This window comes from Canis aureus, chromosome 6, assembly GCF_053574225.1.
Source record: "Canis aureus isolate CA01 chromosome 6, VMU_Caureus_v.1.0, whole genome shotgun sequence".
NCBI lineage: Eukaryota > Metazoa > Chordata > Mammalia > Carnivora > Canidae > Canis > Canis aureus.
Window position 1 is genome coordinate 78,443,984 of NC_135616.1, and position 21,719 is coordinate 78,465,702.

The 21,719-nt window shown below is 38.0% G+C and overlaps 1 long non-coding RNA gene across 1 annotated transcript in view; it reads left to right on the top strand.

The window, feature by feature from the left end:
- The window catches only part of LOC144316466 (uncharacterized), a 63,228-nt gene that overhangs the window by 15,524 nt on the left and 25,985 nt on the right, over positions 1 to 21,719 (top strand). Inside the window, exon 2 of the long non-coding RNA XR_013382442.1 lies at positions 4,709 to 4,817. This is a non-coding gene — a long non-coding RNA (uncharacterized LOC144316466). The remainder of the gene's footprint in view (positions 1 to 4,708; positions 4,818 to 21,719) is intronic.

The following is a 21,719-nucleotide window of genomic DNA, read 5'->3' on the forward strand; positions in this document are numbered from 1 at the left end:
AGGAACTCTGCTAGGTGCCAGGATACAGTCATGCTAAAATTCAGTCCCTCCTCCTGAGGAATTAACTATCTGGAAAAGGAGACAGAAAGGCAAATAGTGAAGTACAAAAGTTGTCTGGGGGATTATTCATAATACTTCAGTATCAGGGCAAGTCAAGAAAGGTTTCCTAAATACAATGCCAGGCACTATCCTAAGTATGTTATATAAATTTTAAAGGATGAATAGGAGTTTCCCAGGGAGTCACATTCCTTTTTTTTTTTTTTTTTTAAGATTTATTTATTTATTTTAGAGAGTGGGTGGGGGAGGAGGAGGAGCGGGAGAGTCTCAAGCAGACTGCCTGTTGAGTGCAGAGCCTGACATGGGGCTCAATCTAATGAACCCTAAGATCCTGCCCTGAGCTGAAATCAAGAGTCAGATGCCCAACCAACTGAACCATCCAGGCACCTCCCAGGGAGCTTCATTCTTAACAAAACCCCGTTTGTTTAAGATTGGCCTTTGGGAAGAGAATTCACTAGTAGAGATCACAGCTGAGCCATTATACTCCCCCAAGATTGACCTTTTTATTATGGGAGCATCTTGGATGGAGATCCCATCCAGTTTGGAATGTGGGCATCTCGAAGGTGGATCTATAGCTTGCTCTTTCTTGTGTTCCTGCTACTGGCTGCAGTGTTCAATGACTCTTTGATGGATCAGTGAATGAATGAATGATTGAACAAACTGACTAATAAATGGTTCAGTTATGATCATCAGATGGAAATAAAGCCTCTAAGCAAGACTAAATAAAGGCTTTAACATTATAGGGTATAACAGAAAATAAACAGATTCATAATAGTAAAAAATCTTGCTTAAAAATTAATCTTCCCCTCAGCAATTTGGAGATTGTACCCCATTCTAGTTGATGGCTTGCTTCACTATAGTAGGTACTATTTTAGCACTGCCCCCCACCTTACTCTCATTAGACATCTTGACTTCCAGATGTATTCATCTAAGAAAGCAGTTTCAGACACAAATGAGAAATTCTTTCTCCCAACTACACCTACCTAAGGCCTTCTCAGTCCAGTTTCCCAAGGAACCACACCCTTTTCCTAGGTGGGGGAAGGTGAGGATGAGCTCAGGCTCTGTCAGGCAATAGGAATAAAGGAATTGATAAGATTGTGTGATGGAGCAAGATTCAGGAATGTGGACAGAAAATTGGGTAAGGATTGAAAATAGGTCCAAGGATGGCATGAAGGGTTTAGAATGTCTCTTACACAGAATACTTTGTCAAAATGGTGATCTTTAAATAGCTATGTTAGAATAACTTTCTTAATAACTTGTTAACTGTTGGTAGCCTTATTGTAACTGTTGCTGACATCAGTCATTCATAGAAAAGTACCCTTGCCAAAAGAGGGTGGTACAATAAATAGGAGACCTGCTATGAGTGATTTTAAAGGATCACCAAGGGCAGGGAATTGAATTATCACTACTCATTTTGGGTAGTACTACATATATTTTATTAACAGAACTTTCCTTTATTGAGACAAATCCTATAAATGAAAGACATGAGGTTGTTCAGCAAGATACATTTCCCAATCTCTTTAGCATGAGCTCATACCAATAAATACCTTCTTAATAATCATTTGGCCTTTGGGCCATGGACTCTCCCAGCTAAGGATTATGAGATAGTAAAAATTTTTTTAAAGATTTTATTTATTCATTTTAGAGAAAGAGCACATGAGTGAGATGGGGAGGAGAGGCAGAGGGAGAGAGAAAGCAGACTCCCTGCTGAGCCGGGAGCCTGACATGGGGCTCAATCCCAGGATCCTGAGATCATGACCTGGGCAGAAGGCAGATGCTCAACCATTTAAGTCACACAGATACCCTGAGATTGTAATTTTTTAAAATATTTTATTTTTAAGTAATCTCTGCACCCAACATGGGGCTTGAACTCAAAACCCTGAGATCAAGAGATATGTGCTCCACCAACTGAGCCAGCCAGGTGCCTCTATGAAATTGTAATTTAAAATCACAAAGGGATAAAGGGACACCTGGGTGGCTCAGTGGTTGAGCATCTGCCTTCTGCTCAGGGCCTGATCCCAGGGTCCTGGGATCGAGTCCCACATCAGGCTCTCTTCAGGGAACCTGCTTTTCCCTCTGCCTATGTCTCTGCCTCTTTCTTTGTCTCTCATGAATGAATAAACAAAATCATTAAAATTTTTTTAAAAATTTAAAAAATTATATGACTGATTAAATGAAGATATAGTCAGAAATGAACAAAATATGGGGCCAATGAGGATTCATTGGAGGGAAAAATAAGCCCTTGAATCTTAAAAACAGAAGAGATCTAATTAATTCATCTGTATGTCATTGGAAACCATTTCCAAGCACTACTACTTCCTTGTCAAATGATCACTTACCTGCACTGAACACTTCACTGCTTTGTGGGCAGCCAGGTCTGCTAGAGGGCAGCTCTGATTTATACTGTGATATTGGGCTGAACCCTGCCCCTCTATAAATCCCATTCCTGTGCCCCAGTTTTGTTCTTTGGGTAACACAGAAGAACCTGTGCTGTTCCCTGTCTTCAAAATATTTGAAAATATCAGACATGGGCCCTCTTGCATCTTCTCTTTTCCAGGCTATTGTTGTGTTTTCTCTTTTTTAAGATTTTATTTATTTATTCATGAGAGACACAAAAAGAAGCAGAGACACAGGCAGAGGGAGAAGCAGGTTCCATGCAGGGAGCCCGATGTGGGACTCGATCCTGGGACTCCAGGATCATGCCCTGAGCCCAAGGCTGATGCTCAACTGCTGAGCCACCCAGGCGTCCCTTGTGTTTTCTCAACATTGATTTGTGGCTGTGTTTCTGATCTCTCTCTACTAGCCAAACACGCCCTAATTTATGTCTCTTACTATAGTGCAAAGCTGGAACTGAATCCACACGTGGTTAAATAAGCTCATAGTTCAATGGTTGGCATGTTAAAATTCTGTTAATGTAGCCTAAAATTGCATTCAGATTTAGCAACTACGTCATATCATGGGGCTATGCACAGTGCACATGTAATTAGATGAATACTTAAAACTCCAGATCTTATTCATGTAAACTATCAAGTTGCCCCTCCCCTATTTTGTTTGCTTTATTTGGAAGATATGAAATATCCCTCTGTTGTTTCATCTTGCTTATCTTGATATGTAGCTAGCTTTTTATGATTAAAAGAGTAGGTTGGTATTTAAAAAAATATTTTTCAGGATCCCTGGGTGGCGCAGCGGTTTGGCGCCTGCCTTTGGCCCAGGGCGTGATCCTGGAGACCCGGGATCGAATCCCACGTCGGGCTCCTGGTGCATGGAGCCTGCTTCTCCCTCTGCCTATGTCTCTGCCTCTCTCTCTCTCTCTCTCTCTCTGTATGACTATCATAAATAAATAAAAATTTTAAAAAAAAAATAAAAAAGTAAAAAAAAATAAAATAAAATAAATATTTTTCATTGCAAAAAATTCAGGTGGTAAAAGTACAAAGAAGAAAGAAAAATCATCCCAAATTCTACTACCTAGGGATGATTACATTTTTTAAAACTCAACATAAGTTTATGTTTATAATGGTATCAAAGAAAACATTGTTTATAGTAGTTAAGTTTACTGTGGCATTGATGACTTTGTTTTGTCCTTTTCAAGCGTAGAAAGAGGCCTATGGCATAATGCATATGAAATGCAAGTTGCCCAACTGTATAATTCCACTTTTGTTAATTAAAAAAGAAACTCCACACATACTGACACGAATGCACAATTTTTAAAATGAGATCACAGTATGTTCTGTCCTGTAACATGCTCTTTTCTCTCAGCATAAACATCATTTCAGGTAATAAATATAGAAGTACAAGACTATTTTTAATGATTGTGTAGTATTCTATTGCATTTGTGAAGCACAATTTAAACAAGTAATTTGGGGCTCCTGGGTGGCTTAGTTGGTTAAGTGTCTGCCTTTGGCTTGGGTCATGATCTGACGAGTCTCAGGTCTCTCAGGTCGGGCTCCCTGCTCAGTGGGGAGTCTGCTTCTCCCTCTCCCTCCCTCTCCCCCGACTTGTGCTCAATCTCTCTCTCTCTAATAAATAAATAAACTCTTTCAAAAAAATATAAATAAATAATTTGTTTCCGGATTACACTTTTGTAAGTGGAACTATGATAAACAGTCTTTCTGTATGGTTATCTCCTTTGTATAAATTCCTAGAAGTATTGCAATCACAATTTTTTTTTTTAATTCCTGAATTTGCCATCTAGTATGTCTCTCCAAGTTTTGTATTATGTGTAAATGTGATAAGCCTTCTTTCCTAATCAGAGTACTTGATAAAAAGGGTCAAACAGAGACTCAGGTCAAGGGTCACATCCTCTATGAGCCTTTTCCAGTGCCTCCCCTCCTCCCACCTCAGATCCACTGCTCTTTTCTTTGTGTTCCTAGTTAACCCCATTCAGACTTCTATAGCCAAGCATGATAATGCTCTGTCATTCTTTTTTTGTTTACCTATCTGCTTCCTGTAGAGTCTACTAGACAGCAAAGACCAAGACTTCTGAACTTCTGAGTTTTACTCATCTGCTCCCATTGGAAAGAGCACAGTTCCTGGCACAGAGTAGGACATTATGAATGCCAGAAGGACAAGGGTTTGACACAGGGTCAAGGAAAAATTCCCACAGCATGCTACTAAATCCGTTTTTGTTTTGTTTTGTTTTGTTTTTTTGTAGGCTCCATACCCAGCATAGAGCCCAATGTGGGGCTTGAACTCATCATCCTGAGATCAAGACCTGGTCTGAGATCAAGAATCAGGTGCTTAACCAACCAAGAGCCACACAGGTGACCCTACTGAATCCTAATGTTTAGGTTTACTTGAACTTTTAGGCAAAAGTCATCAAAGAACTTTTGTTACAGTTAAGTCAAAGTTTCTTCATTTTGTTCATTTATCACTTCATCTATTTCTTCTATACAGGTGTATTCCTTTATTCATTTTTTCCACAGAATTTATGGGGTGTTTAATATGTTGCAAAGTTCCTGAGGAAGGGGCTATAGGAAAACACAAAAAAGATCCTAACTTCAATAAGCATACTATTTATAGGGAAACTCAGCTGTGAGTGCTATCATGAATAGGGACCACAAGAGAAGTCTAGATCAAATGCCATTAAGATTTACAGAAGCAAAAATAGTTTCCTTGCTGGACAGAGATAAATGTGGTGCGAGTTCATGAGAATGAATTGAAAGGGGGAGGCTAAAAGTTTTCCTCTTCTAATTTTAACTAGATTAATTAAATTAATAAATTTTATTTGGTTATTATTATTATTTTAAATGTAGGATCCATGCCCAATGTGGAGCCCAGTGCAGGGCTTGAACTCATGACCCTGAGATCAAGACCTGAGCTGAGATCAAGAGCTGGCTACTTAACCAACTGAGCCACCCAGATGTGCCCTGTCTTTGGTCCCTGAGGCAGAAAGAGATGATATGAAAAGATGGGGAAAGGAAATTGCATTTCCATGTGTAAAAGTAAGAGAGAGAGAAGGCAGACAGAAGTCTGTTAAAAAAATAAAACCACTAGCATTCCAACATATATTCAACAAGTTAAATAATATTAGAAGAAAAGCTTCCATATACAATCGTAACAAATGAGACAAAGTTCTGAAGAATTAGTATAAAAAAAAAAGATTCAAATATGTGGAAAAACATAAGTCATGTAAAGCCAAGTATCTTGTACTTGGGCAGGAAGACTAAATATTGTAAAGATGCCAGTTCTCCCTAAATCAATTCTAAATTTCAAAGTGCAGTGCAATCCTATCAAAATAACAATAAGAATTTGGAGAGAGGGGGGAATCCCTGGGTGGCTCAGAGGTTTAGCACCTGCCTTTGGCCCAGGGCGCAATCCTGGAGTCCTGGGATCGAGTCCCACGTCGGGCTCCCAGCATGGAGCCTGCTTCTCCCTCCTCCTGTGTCTCTGCCTCTCTCTATGTCTATCATAAATCAATCAATCAATCAATCAATCTTAAAAAATAAAAAAAAAGAATTTGGAGAGAGGTGAGACTTCATTAAAATCATATTAAAATTCATCTGGAAAAGTAAACATGTTGATACAGCAATTCCCAAACTTTGCTGTGTTTTATAATCACATAGGGAGCTTTCATTTTATTATTTTATTTTATTTTATTTATTTTATTTTATTTTATTTTATTTTTTGTAGTTTCAAGTTTTTATTTAAATTCCAGTTAGTGGGCAGCCCGGGTGGCTCAGCAGTTTAGCGCCACCTTCAGCCCAGGGCATGATCCTGGAGACCCGGGATCGAGTCCTACATCAGGCTCCCTGCATGGAGCCTGCTTCTCCCTCTGCCTGTGTCTCTGCCTCTCTTTCTCTTTCTGTGTCTCTCATGAATAAAGAAATAAAATCTTAAAAAAATAAGTAACACTTTAAAAATAAATAAATAAATAAATTCCAGTTAGTTAACATACAATGTAATATTAGTGTCAGGTATAGAATTCAGTGATCATCACTCAACAACATCCAGTGCTCAGGACAATAAGTGCCCTCCTTAATACTCATCCCCCGTTTAAACCATACCTGACCCACCTCCCCTCCAGCAACCCTGAGTTTGTTCTCTATCGTTGAGTCTGTTTTATGGTTTGCTTCTCTCCTTTCTCCATGTTCATCGGTTTTATTTCTTAAATTCCACATATGAGTGAAATCATATGGTATTTTCTGACTTATTTTGCTTAGCATAACACCTAGCTCCATCCATGGTATTGCAAATGGCAAGATTTCCTTCTTTTTTATGGCTGAGTACTGTTCCATTATATATATGTACTGCATCTTCTTCATCAGTAGATGAACATTTGGGCTCTTTCCATAATTTAGCTCTTGTTGATAATGCTACTATAAACATCAGGCGCATATATCCCTTCAAATCAATATTTTTGTATCCTTTGGGTAAATACCTAGTAATACAATTACTGGGTCATAGGGTAGCTCTATTTTTAACTTTTTGAGGAACCTCCATACTGTTTTCCAGAGTGGCTGAACCAGTTTGCATTCCCACTAACAATGGAAGAGGGTTCCTCTTTCTCTGCATCCTTGCCAACATCTGTCATTTCCTGTGTTGTTGATTTTAGCCATTCTGACAGGTGTGAGGTGGTATCTCATCGTGTTTTGATTCATATTTTTTCTGATGATGAGTGATGTTGAGCATCTTTTCATGTGTCTGTTAGCCATCTGAATGTCTTCTTTGGAAAAATGTTTAATGTCTTCTGCCCGTTTTTAAAGCTGGATTATTTGTTTTTTGAATGTTGAGTTCATAAGTACTTTGTATGTTTTGGATACTAACCCTTTATCAGATATGTCATGTGCAAACATTTTCTCCCATTCTGAAGATTGCCTTTTAGTTTTGTTGTTTCCTTCTCTATAGAAAGCTTTTTATCTTGAAGTCCCAGTAGTTTGTTTTTGTCTTTGTCTCCCTTGCCCCAGGAGACATAGCTAACAAGAAGTTGCTGTGGTCAATGTCAAAAAGGTTGCTGTCTGTGTTCTCCTCTAAGACTTTGACGGTTCCTGTCTCACATTTAGATCTTTCATACATTTTGAATTTTTTTTTTTGTATGGTTTAAGAAAGTGGCCCGGTTTCATTCTTTTGCATGCTTTTCAAACACCATTTTGTTGCACAGACTGTCTTTTTTCCAATTGGATATTCTTTCCTGCTCTGACTATATAGTTGTGGGTTCTTTTCTGGATTTCCTTTTCGGTTCCACTGACATACGGGTCTGTTTTTTGTGCCAGTACCATACTGTCTTGATCACTACAGCTTTGTCATATAACTTGAAGTCCAGAATTGTAATGCCTCCAGCTTTGCTTTTCTTTTTCAAGATTGCTTTGGTTATTTGGGTCTTTTGTGGTTCCATACAGATTTTAGGAATGTTTGTTCTAGCTCAGTGAAAAAGTGTAGCATTTTTATACACCAATAATGAAGCAGCAGAAAGAGAAATCAAGGAATTGGACCCACTTATAATTGTACCAAAAAACATAAGGTACCTAGGAATAAACCCAAACAAAGGGGCAAAAAGATCTGTACCCTGAAAACTATAAAACACAATAAAATTGAAGATGACCCAAAGAAATGGAAAAACATTCCACACTCATGGACTGGAAGAATAATTATTCTTAAAATGTCTATATTATCCAGAGCAATCTACACATTTAATGCAATCCCCATCAAAATACCTAGGAACCTTTTAAAACCCCAATGCCCTGGGGCGCCTGACTGGCTCAGTCAGTAAAAATGTGCAACTCTTGATCTCAGGGTCATGAGTTTGAGCCCCACATTGGGCGTAGAGCTTATTTAAAAACATGAAATGAAATCCCGATGCCCTAGTTGAATTATAAAGCACCCCAGGTGACGCCAGTGTTGTGCAAAGTTTGAAGAGACCACTGATATGAGAGTACTCCAGACATTAAAAAGAAAAGTAATAGGGGGACTAAGCTCTACCACATACCAAGGTATATTAGAAAATTATAGCAATTGAAACAATTTGACACTGGCAAGGATATACAACAGATGGATGAAATAGAGCCTAAAAATAGATCAATACATACTTAGGTGATATAGAATATAAATTAAAATAGTTCAAAAAAAGATTAATACTGTGGTACAGCTGGCCTGCTATTTGAGGGAAAATTGAACTGAATCTCTGTCTCACTCCTTATGATCAGTCCTGAGTGACCCTTTTCTCCCTGTACTCCTACCCTGCTACACTCTAATTTATTTTCTACCCAACAGCCAGAGTAATTTTAAAACCCATGAGCAGATCCTGCTTCTCTCTTATGACCCAGCGGTGCCTTCTAAGGTGCTGGCAGGTTGGTCCAAACTCTCTCTTCAGCCTCCTGTCTGCTCCTCTCCTTTCTGCTTCACTGAACCACTACCCTGCTCTGTGAGTCTGAAGCACCCCAAGCCCTCTCTATATCAGGAACTTTGTGTTGGCTCTCCTTCTAGTCCTTACAGGCCAGCTTCCCCTTGCTTTCAGGTCTCAGTTTCATTGTCACCTCTACCAAGGGGCATTTCCTAATCTAACCCTCTAGGACATTCCACATCCTATATCCATGATTCTCCATCATTGCGTTCATCTGGATATCCTGTATACTTCCTATTAGCTCTTGCCATATCAATAATTACCATATTTTTTGTTTACTTGTTGCCTACCTCCCCTAAGCTCTGTGAGGGAAGCCTTGTCAATCTGCTAAGGTCTGTCACTGTTAAGGTCTCAGGATCTAATATATGGTAGGTGCTCGATAAATATTTGCTACATAATAGAAAGCATCACATGAGGTAGGACCTAGACCTGAGATCCAAGAGAAAGACCTGCTGTTCTTGTTCCATCGGCAAAACCCTGCAATAGGTATGGACAATGGGAATGTTACTCTGGAAGAGAACTCCTAAGTATTAAAGAGCCTTAGCCAGTCGGGATATGGTCCTTGCCCTGTTAGGAGCTATATTCTGAAGGGTAGAGTCAAGGTTCTGAGCTGAACTTTTTTCCAAAATTCTGATATCCAAACTGAGCATCAAATCTTTCTTAGTCTCTTTTCAGGATAAAGGCCATAATCCTTGATAGAAACAAAATAACAGGTTAGTAGCACAATTCAGATTTCTCTCTGCATCTGATAAATAGGATCCATTAAAATGGTTGTAAATGTTACAGCTAGAAATTGCCTTGAATACAATGTCCTATTAACTATAAAACAGCCCTGCCTTTTTATTTTACAGATAAAGATAATCAGACCCAGGGAGATTCAGTGACTGGCCCATTAAATAGTGGTGGTGGGGTCTACATCTCACCCTTGTCTTGACGAGTAGTTCAGAGACTCTGCTCAGATATGATAACATGCCTCTCTATCTTATTTAAGAAAAGTCACTTTGAGGACAATTCATTTTGAAAACTTAAATTCATTATTATCATCCATTAACTTTATATGTCTTCTATAAGCAGTATGCTGTGTAGTCTTATCTGCTTCCTCCAAAAGCCTGAAAAATAAATAATTTGAGGGGAGGACCAAACTCAAGATGAGAAAACTATCAGCAATATGTAGAGGCAGAGAGACAGAGCTTCAAGGTGACAGAGTTGGACCTGAAGTAGTCTCCTCTGGCGCTGTTGTGACAAAATGAGGCCTTGTGTCAGAAAACACCCAAGGAGGGGATCCTGTGAGGATATCTTTCAGGCCCTGGGCTGGGCAAAGGGCTCTTACTTGGAGACAGCAGTGATGGCAGCAAACATGGGCTCTTCGAACGGATGAGACAGTCTTGGCTTCTTGCATTCTAACCAAAGGAATGATTCAAGGAGAAGAGCTATTCAAGGTTGTGGCACTAGAGCATGCTGATCTTTGCCTTTAATTCCCCTTTACATGGTAGTTATGTTTGATAGAGGGAATATGAGCATGTGCAAACTCCACGAGCATCACACAACAAAATGACGAGATGCTGGTGATTACTGGCTCATCAAGAGTTAATGTAAGACCATTCTGGCTGAATACTTGTCTTTAAAGGAATTTTGTTGTGGTTGTGGTGGTGGTGGTTCTTAATTTAAGAGCTTTAAGAAAACCACAATAGAAACCACGATTTAAAAAAATATATATTATGTTGCTTTAGTTCATTGTGGTACTTGGGACACTGCTAGTTTAATTGTTAAAAGTCTACTCTGCATTGAGAACAACTATTCTGATTATTGACTAAAATAACTAGGACCATTATATCTCGATCTTCAATACTGAGCAGTGCTTTCATCAAAAGACCTCAAAGTTACTCTCGATAGAACAAATCTAAACTTTCAGGCTCTGTGAAAGAATGCTATTTTTAAAATTTTTAATTCCAATATTGTTAACATTCAGTGTTATATTAGTTTCAGGTGTAGAAAGAATTCTATTTTGGATGCCAAAGTAGGTGAATTCATCCTTAATCATAAAAAAATAACTGCATTTTAGGATCCTGCCAGAACATGTAACTCTAATTCTCTGCTACCCGCTTCTTATCAAAGCCCACTTAGGAGAAATGATATTAATGGACAATTTCCAGAAATCTATACAGCCTGTCTATTCCTAGATGTTCTCAATTTTGTCTGGGAACAAACCAAACTGCCAGATAGCCATATACTTGCAACATTGCAACATTTTGAACTCTCCTAGGATTTTTTTTGGGTAACATCTTTATTGAGATACAAATGTTTCACTCATGTAAAGTGCACAGTTCAGGCGTACCTGGGTGGCTCAGTCCATTGAGTGTCTGGCTCTTGGTTTCAGCTCAGATCATGATCTTAGATCATGAGATGGAGCTCCATGTCATGCTCCATTCTGGGAATGGCATCTGCTTAAGATTCTCATTCAGTCTCCCTTTGCCCCTCCCCCACCTCTCTCCCTTTCTAAAATAAATAAATGTCTAGTTCAGTAATTTTTTTGTTTTTAAATTTTATTCATTCATGAAAGACACATAGAGAGAGAGGCAGAGACACAGGCAGAGGGAGAAGCAGGTTCTATGCAGGGAGCCCGATGTGAGACTCGATCCTGGGACTCCAGGATCACGCCCTAAGCCAAAGGTAAACACTCAACCACTGAGCCACCCAGGTGTCCCTAGTTTAGTGATTTTTAGAATATTAACAGAGTTGTATAATCACCAACACAATCAATTTTAGAACATTTTTGTCATCTAATGACAAGAATAACAAAAGTACCCGTTATCACCTCCCCGTAGTCTATCCCCTCACCCCCACCCCTACTCCTGTCTTAAACAACCACTAAACTGTTTTCCATGTCTACAGATTTGCCTCTTCTGGACATTTTATATAGATGGAATTACATAATATGTACTCTTCTGTAACTGGCTTCCTTCATTACTTAACATGATATTTTCAAAGTTCAGCTGTGTTGTAGCATGTATCGGTATTCATCTTTTTTTAATGTCAAATAATATTCCATTGTGGATGTACCACATTTTATTTATCCATTTATCAGTTGGTAGATATTTGGATTGTCTCCACCTTTTGGATATTATGAATAATGCAGCTATAAATATGTATGTACAGGTTTTCTTGTGGACTTATGTGTTCATTTCTTTTGGGTATATGCCTAAGATTGGAATTGCTGGGCCAAATAGTATTAAGTTGAAATTTTTGAGGAACTGCCAACTGTTTGCCACAGTAACTATATATTTTCAGCACAAGTCTATGAGGTCCTGATTTCTTTACATCCTCTCCAATACTTGTTATTATCTATTTTTCTTAATTAAGTGAACTCTGTGCCCAATGTCAAGCTTGAACTCATGGATCCTAAGATCAAGACTCACATGCTTTACTGACTGCGCCAGCCAGGTGCCCCCTTCTGAATTTTTTATTGTAGTTATCCTCATCAAAGTGAAGTAGCACCTTGTTTTGTGATTTTGATCTGCATTTCCCTGATGACTAATGATGTTGACCATCTTCTCAGGAGCTTATTGGCTATTTGCATATTTTCTTTGGAGAAATGTCTATTCAGATCCTTTGCCTATTATTTAAATTGGGTTATTTTTCTTTTTATAATTGAATTGTAAAAGTTCTTTATATATTCAAGAAGGAAGTTCCTTATATTTGCAAATATTTTCTTTCATTCTGTGGGTTGTCTTTTCATTCTTTGTTGTTGTGTCCTTTGAAGCACAAAAAAATTCAATGTTGAAGTCCCACATACTTGTTGTTTGTATTTTCGTGTCATACCAAAGAACCTGTTGTCAAGTCCAAGGTCACAAAGATCTATTTTGCATTTTCTTCTAAGAGTTTTCTTTTTATTTTTTTAAGATTTTATTTATTTATTCATGAGAGACATAGAGAGACAGAAAGGCAGAGACACAGACAGAGGGAGAAGCAGGCTCCATGCAGGGAGCCTGACGTGGGACTCGATCCCGGGTCTCCAGGACTACACCCTGGGCTGAAGGCGGCACTAAACCACTGAGCCACCCAGGGATCCCTTCTAAGAGTTTTCTAATGTTAGATTTTGCTTTTAAGACTTTGATTTATTTTGAGTTAATTTTTGTGTATGGTGTGAGGTAAGGACCCAACTAATTCTTTTGCATAGAACTGTCCTAGGATTGTTTTTACCAAGGAGCATTTTAGCATTATAATATACTGCTCTGTGATACACAACACAGCTTTGTATTTTTTTTTGAAGGGATGTAGTTGGCAATCTTGTCCACTACATCACAAAAATATCCCTGATGAAGACCTACAAAGGAGATTTTTCTCAGAACTTGGTTCCAGAAGTCTTTATACCTATGGATATAGAGAATTTGCTACCGTATAAGACATTCTTTTCTTTGGCAACTGAGAAAGCTCAGACCCAAATGTGTTGGCCATCTCTCATATGTATTACTATACATGTGCTTGAGATGGACATTTTGTGTATAGTATTGGCTCTGATTTGATCTTCTTTTCCTACATTTATATATTTCTTTTTTTAAAAGATTTTATTTATTTATTCATGAGAGACACAGAGAGGGAGGCAGAGACACAGGCAGAGGGAGAAGCAGGCTCCCTGCAGGGAGCCCGATGCAGGACTTGATCCCAGGACCCCAGAATCACACCCTGAGCCAAAGGCAGACATTCAACTGCTGAGCCACCCAGGCATCCCCCTTTATATATTTCTGATTTCCTCTTCTGTTTTATTCTCATTACATTGTATTGCAGGTATTCTTGGAGCCATCCCAGATCATTTTTTGAAACCAAATAAGGCAGAAATAAGTAAACAAAAACTTCCCCAAAATTGATATTATTTGATATTATTTGGTATAATTTTGTCTCATACTATGGGTCCTGGTTAACAAACACAAATTCCATAGTAGAATTCATGAGCAATTATAAAGTCTTTTTCACCTTTTTCTTTTTTTTTTTTTTTTTTGCACCCTACCTCCCCATCAATTCCCTAAAAGATTATGTATTTAAAATGTATCAAATGATTGAATAGTGAGTGAGTGAATGAGTAAATGAATAGTTAAACAAATAGTTGAAGAATAGATTTCAACTAGCAGGAAGTAGATTAAGAGCCTCCTCCCTCTCTCACCAAAGTGGATAGAGATGGAACATACTTCAAAATAAAGGTCATATATGACAAGCCCACAGTTAATATCATACTCAACAGTGAAAAGCTGATAGCATTTCATTTAAAATCAGGAACAAGACAAGATGGTCACTTTCACTACTTATATTCAATATAATAGTGGAAATTTTAGCCACATCAATTAGGCAGGAAAAATAATTAAATAAAAGGCATCCAAAGTGGGCACATAAAGTAAAACTGTCACTATTTGTGTACAACATGATTTTGTACATAAAAAATCCTTTTTTTTTAATATATGAAAGACTCTATCAAAAAAGTCTTAGAAAAAAAGCCACTAGAAACTAATAAATTCAGAACAGTTTTGGGGTACAATAATCAGTGTATAGGAATCTGTTCTGTTTTTATACACTAACAATGAACATCGGAGAGAAATTAAATAAACAATTCCACTTATAATTGCATCACAAAGAATAAAATACCTAGGACAAATTTTACCAAGGAAGTAAAAGACCTGTACGCTGAAATTATAAGACACCGATGAAAGAAATTGAAGAAGACACACATAAATGGAAAGATATTTTGTGTTCATGGATTGGAAGAATTAGTATTATTAAAATGAGCATATTATCCAAAACAATCTATGGATTTAATGCCATCCCTATCAAAATTCTAGTGGCATTTTTCAGAATTGGAACAAACAATCCTAAAATTTGTATAGAACCACAAAAAATCCTACATAGCCAAAGCAATCTTGAAAAAGAAGAACAAGGGCAGCCCGGGTGGCTTAGCGGTTTAGTGCTGCCTTAAGCCCAGGGTATGATCCTGGGGTCCCGGGATCGAGTCCCATGTCGGGCTCCCTGCGTGGAGCCTGCTTCTCCCTCTGCCTGCCTCTGTGTCTCTCTCTCTGTCTCTAATGAACAAATAAAATCTTTAAGAAAAAAAAAAAAGAAAAAGAAGAACAAAGCTGGAGGCATCATGCTTCCTGATTTCAAACTATATTACAAAGCATTAGTAATCAAAATAGTTTGGTATTGGTATAAAAGTAGATAGACTAATGGAACAGAATAGAAATCCCATAAATTAACCTATGCTTATATGGTCAATTAACTTATGACAAAGGAGGCAAGAAAATGCAGTGAGGAGGGATCTGTCTCTTCAGTAAGTGGTGTTGGGAAAACTGGACAGCAACATGCAAAAGAAAGAAACTGGACCACTGTTCATACCATACACAAAAATAAACTCAAATTAAAGACTTGAATGGTAGGTCAGAAACCATGAAAATCCTAGAAGAAAATATAGGCAGTAAATTTCTTGACATTGGTCTTGGCTACGTTTTTTGGATCTTACGTCAAAGGCAATGGCAACAAAAGCAAAAAAGAAATAAAAACAAAACAAAACAAATGGGACTACCTCAAATTAAAAAGCAAAGAAATGATTTCAAAATGAAAAGGCAACCTACTGAATAGGAGAAGATATTTGCAAATCATGTATCTGACAAAAGGTTGACATCCAAAACATATAAAGAACTCATACAACTCAAGAACAACAACCCCCCAAAAATCCAATTTTAAAAATGAGCAGATGATCTGAATAGACATTTTTCCAAAGAAGATATATGGCCAACAGGCACATGAAAAGGTGCCCAACATCACCAATTAGCAGGGAAATGCAGATCCAAACCACAATGAGCTGGAACCTCACATCTGTCAGAATGGCTTTTATCAAAAGGACAGGAAATAACAAGTGTTGGTGAGGGTGCGGAGAAAAGGGAACCCTCATGCACTTTAGTAGAAATGTAAATTGGTACATCCACTGTGGAAAACAGTTTGGAGTTTCCTCAAAAGGTCTATTTTTCAATAGAACTACCCTCCATCCAGCAATTACACTACTAGGTATTTACCCAAAGAAATGAAAACACTAATTTAAAAAGATACATTCACCCCTATGCTTATCACAGCATTATTTACAATGGCCAAGATATGGAAACAACCTAAGTGTCCATTAATGGATGGATGGATAAGGAAAATGTGGTGCATACACATCGGCATGTGCACACACACATACACACCGGGTAATATTTAGCCATAAAAAAAGAATAAAATCTTACCCATTTTGAGCAACACAGATGGACCTTGAGAGTGTTCTGCTGAGTGAAATGTCAGGGAAAGACAAATATCATATGATTTCACTTATATATGGAACCTAAAAAACAAAGGAAACAAAACAAAACAAAAGTCATAAATCCTGAGAACAGACTGGGGGTTGCCAGAGAGGAGGGGTGCTGTGGGTGGGTAACATGGGTGAAGGGGATCAACAGGTATAAACCAGTTATAAAATAAGTCATGGGGATGTATTACAGCATGGTGACTATAATCAATAATGTATCACAAATTTGAGAGATGCTCAGAAAGTAATCTTAAAAATTCCCACCACAAATTTTCTATCTTTGTAGGGTGACCGTAACTAGACTTACGGTGGTGATCATTTCACAGTGTATACAAATGCCAAATCGTCTTTACGTTGTACCCCTGAAACTAATATAATGTTGTGTGTCAGTTATACTTCAATTTCTAAAAAAGTCTTTCCCTTCCTCCATTTTAGGAACCACAGGAAAAAAGCCAATATTCACTATGATAATTCAGTTACCACCCGGATAGTGTTTATAATCCCATCCATCTGAGCTTTTTCCCTTTACATGTGTGACTCTCTATCACCTGCATCAGAATTACCTGAGGTGTTTATTAATAATGTAGATTCCTGGGCCTCACCCAGGAAGGGGGAACAGGAACTGCATTTTAACAAGGACTTTTTGCACCCTAAACTTTGAGAAACATTGCCTACAGGTGATAACACCTGGGAGGGGTACCATTTTAAGTGGTTTTTGGTGCTTTGTAACTTGGTGTGTGAATGATTTGCATGTAGAGAAGGTGAAGAATATATATATACATGCAAGGACCCCCAAAAACATCAGTGCAAGAATATCCAAAGACATACTTTGTCTTTTTCAAAAATTTGCTGAGGGTTAGTTTTGTGGGGAAATGAGCACAATCTAGTTAAAATTTTATAAGCTTGAAGATTCAGGTGAGATAGCTTATATTTATTATAAATTCCATGAATTTTGTTGGCTTATAATCAGGGATAGCCATACTGTAAGAAATATGACACAAAAACAATAATTTCCATAAGCAAAGGCTAATTTTAGCAATCCCTCTCTCTATACATTTAATATGACTGGTTTGCTTTGAAAAATGGGTGGAAAGGTTACTTTGGCAGCTTTGTTCTCTGGTACTGATCCTGAACGGTGTCTGCCCGGAGGCCATTGCGAAGTGTGAAATTGAAGAGAAATACCAGGCAAGTGGCCAAAATTTTAGAGATTGGACAGAAAATAATTCTTTTTCTTTTGACTTGGGACAGTGCAACCCAATTATCTCTTCTGCATTTGAAGACATATTTTTGGCATACTTTTACAGTACTAGTAAATAACACTTTTTAACTGGAAAACCCCCAAAACAATCATATAGAAACCAAACCTTGTAATCTTTCTTCTTTCCTTATGTCAGCATAGGTCATTCATGTTTTGAAAGCAGCTTCAGCAAAATCCCCTGGTTTTGATTTTATTAAGATAACTGTTTCATTCATTCATTCTTTCTGAAAATACGCTTCAAAGCCAAACTCATTACCCAATCCCTGTTGTGCACCCAGAGATATCCATTCCCTTGGGCCCCAGCTAGATGGACACGCATCTCAGAATGCAAAATACTGAAAAAATACCTGAAACACATATCTTTCAGAACCTTCCTTGAACTTTCTGAAAGACATAAGAGATGAGTTAACTCAGGAAAGCTGAGTTTTAAATAATAAAAACTATATATGATGTGCTGAATATAGTAGGGGAAAAATGAAAGCAACTTAAATGTTCACTGATGAAAAGATCATTGAATAAAATATTGTGCAGTCAATTTTTCAAAGACTCACCAGCAACTTGGAAATTGCTCATGACAGATACAATGTTGGGAGAAAAGAGTATAAAGAGCGTGACCTCAATTATATAAATATATTGGGATTTGGATACTGAAAACAAAGTGGCCAGAACAGTAATGGGGATTTTCTCTAGATGTGGAATTTTCTGTTATTTTTATTCTCTTTATTATATTTTCCTAAATTCCCTAATCTTTTTCTAAAAATAATCCCACTGAACTATAAGTAATTTTATTTTTTTGGGGTTTTGTGGGTTTTTTTGCTTGTTAATTCTTTTTTAAGATTTTATTTATTTATTTGAGAGAGAGAGAGAGAAAGAGAAGGGGGAGGGGCAGAGAGAGAAACAGACTCCCTGCTGAGCAAGGAGCCCAACATAGGGCTCGACCCTGGAGTCCTGGGATCATGACCTGAGCCAAAGGCAGATGCTTAACCTACTGAGCTACCCAGGTGCCCCTGCTTATTAATTATTTTTAGTCTATGTGCTAGCAAAGCAGGCAATGTAAGTCAATTTTGAGACTGAGTTGGAAATATTAAATTATAGTATCTTTCCATTATGATTCCCTGTCCTAGAACCCATCTCCCGTTCTCGCCTGCCAAGTCTCTTGGCTCTGACCCTAAATTGGGAGTTTCCCCATCGTAGTGTGCAGAAATGTCACCTGGAGAGCAATCAATCAAGGACAATAATTATTATAATCACAAGGATACAGTTTGTCGAGATGTAAAACAAACTTAAATCATAGCTTAACATTACTTCCTTGAGCCCCCCCCAAAAAGTGTCTGAATGTGCAAACAAGAGTGACCATGAGTATTGAACTTACCATATCAAAAACTCATAATTGTTACTTTATCTTTCAAAAATAAATGAATCCCACTGAGCTAAATAAAAATATATTTAAGAAATAGTGTTCATGGTGGAATATAAAACATAATGAGCCACTTTTGTGGGTGAGTCAACATTCAAGAGAAGCTGAGATAGCCACAAATGTAATGATTATGAGTACCTACCGATGCCAAAAGCATTATTATTAATATATGACAAGGAGGAGTCAATAAACCACAAAAAGAGAAGGGGAAAATAGTGGTTTTATGTCTATTACACTAGGGATGGGGTGATGGATGGAACATACGTACACATTTATACACACTGTCACACTCATGCACACACGCACACACTTCTATGTGTGTGTGCACACACACGCACTCTGAAGTCACCTCAGCTGACAAATTCTGAAGGATATCCAAGTGTTTCAACACCACATTGGGTCATCATTGTGCTGACTATCCTTTATTAATCATATCATTGACACTGTGGGATCTTTACAGTAGAAGAAACTACCCAACGTAATCTGCCCAGTTCAGCCAAACAACAAAATATAAGGGGATTAATACCAAAATATACTTGAAAAGGCAAAGAAAGAGAAATTGGCCAATATAAGGGGAGAAAAAGAGCAGGGGGATAAAAGAACCAAAATTAAGGAAAGAAAATGAAAGGAGATAGTGCTAATTAAAGACAGACTCAGTGCTAATTACAAATATCATATCATGCATCCATTCCACAAATATCTGTGTAGTGTGTACAGCACACCTGGCAATGTAAGAGATGGAAGGATGAGGAAGATGCAGCTCCTGCCCCACATTTATTGTTGAATGGAGGAGAAGATGACGTACGTGACACCTACACGTACCACTGGGAAGCATTAATTTGTTCAGTTGACAGTCACTGGCTGATAAGCCAGGCTCCATGCTCAGTGTTGATATATATGCATAAAAACCAGTGAATACAAAAATTACATGAGTGCAGAAGAGACAGGGCACTTATGGAACTTGATATTGGATAATATCAATATAAATAAACATGAATGAGTTTCTAATGATGTCATTCAATAGTAACTCAAGCAAATATTGTATCTCTGATGCACATGTCTGGTAGATACTTAACAGGTGTCGGGTTACTAATGTTAAGTCAGCGGCGGATGAACTTTATTTAAAAATAGGAAGGGAGGGCAGCCCGGGGGGCTCAGCGGTTTAGTGCTGCCTTCAGCCCAGGGCCTGATCCTGGAGACCCGGGATCAAATCCCACGTCGGGCTCCCTGCATGGAGCCTGCTTCTCTGCCTGTGTCTCTGCCTCTCTCTGTGTGTCTCTCATGACTAAATAAATAAAATCTTTAAAAAAAATAGGAAGGGAAACTTACTCTCTACGAAAATCTAGTTTAATAAAGAAATTAGAAATTTGCCAGACTTACCACTGATTCAATCGTTTATGATAATTTATTTTGAAATCAGAAGTCACAATCCAATGTTCTCATCAAATACAATACTCTTGGTGGTTGTCTTCGTGGTTGCCAACAGGTTAGACTTCCATTTCTTTGATATTACAAGTGTTCTATTGTGTAGTTCTCCTAATTTATGAATCTACCTTGAATACTATAAAATAAGGTTGGTTTTAAGACTGTATAGAATGCAAACATGCCAGTCAGAGGCTTTCTTGGAGCACCAGCTCAAGCATTAAATGAGGCAAATGGAAAACTAAAATTAAATTTCACATTAATTTAAGACATTCTTAAATTCTGATGGATTAAAATAAAAATTTATCAATGCTAATGCCATTTATAAATATAGTGAGCCTTTGTGATAACAACCTCCATGCATTTTAAAATATAGCTTCTCACCAGGCTAAGAAAGATCTGTATGTTTTGTATGTTACATCATAATCAGTAGCCCACAGGATTTGGATTTGGATTTTAACACTCATTTGCTAAAGATTTAAGAAATAGTTGGGCTTTTATCAATTCGGCTCAACACACATTGAGTGGTTTTTGTTGGAGCAAAAATAATTAGGATAGAGGCTTTAACCTCCATGAACTCACAAGCCAGTGGGAGCATTTTTTACCCAGTTTTAAAGCTACTTCATTTTCCTCGTTTTCAAGATGACAAGACACAGTCCTTGTTTCAAGAGCATCATTGCCCATTTCCTGAGCTCCCTTGCTTCTCCCTCCCCTTCTGCTACATAAGGCCAGTGACCCAGGAGCGCAGGATCCCCTTCTCTCCTTTCTTCTTAGGAATGTTAGTTTCATTTACTCTTAATTATCCATCTTCTATCAAGACATATTCACCTCTCTCTCTCAACTGGATCCTTGCCAAAGAAATGTAAATGTACTCAAGATTCTCCTGTCTCAATAAAAACAAAAACCAAAACCCAAAAAACCTTCCTCAAACCTTATATTCCTCTCTAGCCTTATTGCTCTCTTCCTCTTCACAATCGAATTTCTAAAGAGTCATCTGTACTTCCGACATATTTCTTCACTTCCCACTTACTCCTCAGCTCACTTTGAAACAGTTTCCAGCTCTTCACCCCCAAACAGCTCCCACTAAAAATGATCTCAACTTTTTTTTTTTTTTAAAGATGTATTTATTTATTTGAGAGAGCAAGCGAGCGCGAGCACAGGGAAGAGGGGCAGAGGGAGAGGGAGAGAGCATTTCAAGCAGACTTCATGCTGAGAATAGAGCTGGACCCAGGGCTTGATCTACTGCCCTTAGACCACCACCTGAGCCAGAGCCAAGAGTTGGATACTTAACCAACTGCACCACCCAGGCATCCCTGATCTTCTGAACTTTATGGACATACCTAAGGCCATATCTTACTTGATCTTCTCCTTGAAATATCTTCCTTGGCTTTGGTGACACCATGGTCTC